The sequence below is a fragment of the Lissotriton helveticus genome, chromosome 4_1 (assembly GCF_964261635.1).
Source record: "Lissotriton helveticus chromosome 4_1, aLisHel1.1, whole genome shotgun sequence".
NCBI lineage: Eukaryota > Metazoa > Chordata > Amphibia > Caudata > Salamandridae > Lissotriton > Lissotriton helveticus.
In genome coordinates this window covers 1,524,676,212-1,524,677,840 of record NC_136063.1, presented here as the reverse complement: position 1 = coordinate 1,524,677,840, position 1,629 = coordinate 1,524,676,212, and the positions used below count along the sequence as shown (strand labels likewise).

General features: G+C 37.5%; 1 long non-coding RNA gene across 1 annotated transcript; it reads right to left on the bottom strand.

Annotated features, from left to right (window-relative positions):
- Window positions 1–850: 850 nt before the first annotated feature.
- LOC144827582 (uncharacterized) lies at window positions 851–1,629 on the bottom strand. Its single transcript, XR_013610254.1, has 3 exons — window positions 1,548–1,629; window positions 1,398–1,467; window positions 851–975 (listed from the first exon to the last, which is right to left on the bottom strand). It is a non-coding gene; the product is annotated as an uncharacterized LOC144827582 (long non-coding RNA).

Below are 1,629 nucleotides of genomic sequence, written 5' to 3'. Positions count from 1 at the left end.
CTCACCGTTAATCGCACCAATAAAACCCTCACCTTGTATAGGCTTCATAGTAACATATTTAGAAAAGCGGGCACAATTTTGCGGCCCTGGCATGAGAGAGACTCGAGTCTCGTCATGCCTCCACTCTCTCAGATCCTCCCATCGCTTCTGCTTACTTCCTAGTTCCTCCGGACGTGACGGCACTCTACAGCCCGATACAAAAGGGGATGATGGACGGAGCGCTTGAACAAATCAAACACTCACCCCCAGTCAACTGATCTGGGTTTAATCCATCACCATTCTTTAGTTCACTCAGCCACCCCAGTTCAGACATGGCTATATGCAAATCGGTCTGACCCTGTGCCTTGTGGGAACAGTCCAGCCCGAACTGCCAAGCCATGTCTTCCCTGGACCGGAAACAAGCATCCTGGGACCGGTTTCGGACTCATAATCCTCATCAGCCAGGCTATCTTGAATCCAGTGGCCAAGTGAACAAGGAAATATTAGTGAGCAACCCAATAAACCTTTGGGGGCTTGGGTAAAGTGTAATGAGAATGGGTAGTGTAGCCTCCAAAGGAGTTTGTTGTAGAAAGTAAATTAGTAATTTGTAACTTAGTTACAGGTAACTTAATCAACCTGAATAAAATTAATTCGTTGACAGTTATATGGACAAATAAAAGACTAACTAAACAAAACAAGATACAACAATGAAACAGTGCACTTTTGGACAAAGACTATTAAACATGTGTATAGGCAAAAAATAGATTTTATCAAATTCAGTCATCAAGGGAAAAATACAATACAGAAAAATATGTGCAGCAGGAATACAGGATGAAAATCAGAAGTAAATCAAAATCACTGTAAAGCCTGTAGAACACCTATCCAAAAAGATGTAGACAATTTTCTTTGGATAAGGTTGGGAGTCGACGTTTCGGTCTTTATAGGTAACTCTCTAAGACCATCATCAGGACGAAGGTAAATTAATATTGTAACTCCCTATTAAAATAGAATAAAACAATTTCACTAAAACATGAAAATTGAATTCGACATTTCAATTTAGCACTATACACATGATTACACCCACACTGTGCCTCCAAAAGCACTTCAAGTCCTACATTGAACTAAATACATGAAACAACAACATTAACACAAAATTTACACTATAGACAAAACACCTAGTGCTGTACAATTTATATACATAAAGTGGTTAATTACAATTCTTTGAGTCATTCTGAAATCAGACTGGTGACTTTGGGATATCTAGCCTTTTCACGTAATAGCAGTAAGTTAGTGCTTGTATACAATCTATTAAGTTCTATATGTATAACCTCCTATTACACGATATAGGTTTTGTTATTGTCAATGGAGAGCATATACTGTTCATTTTAATGTGATATACAAAAAAATATTTTCGATACCTTTCAACGAAAAAGGACTCTCTTCCTATGTTAGGAAGATATGGTGCATTTAGCCCAGAAAGGTGTTTCTCTGTAAATTAAATAAAAAATAATTACGATCTGTATTTCTATAATTATATGAAGTGAATCAAGAAATAGTGATAGTGTTACCTCTTATTGCTTCAAGAGCACACACAAATGAAGGAGTTGTGATAATTGTGGACCACCCCGCTTTTGAGAATTTTTGAAAGAT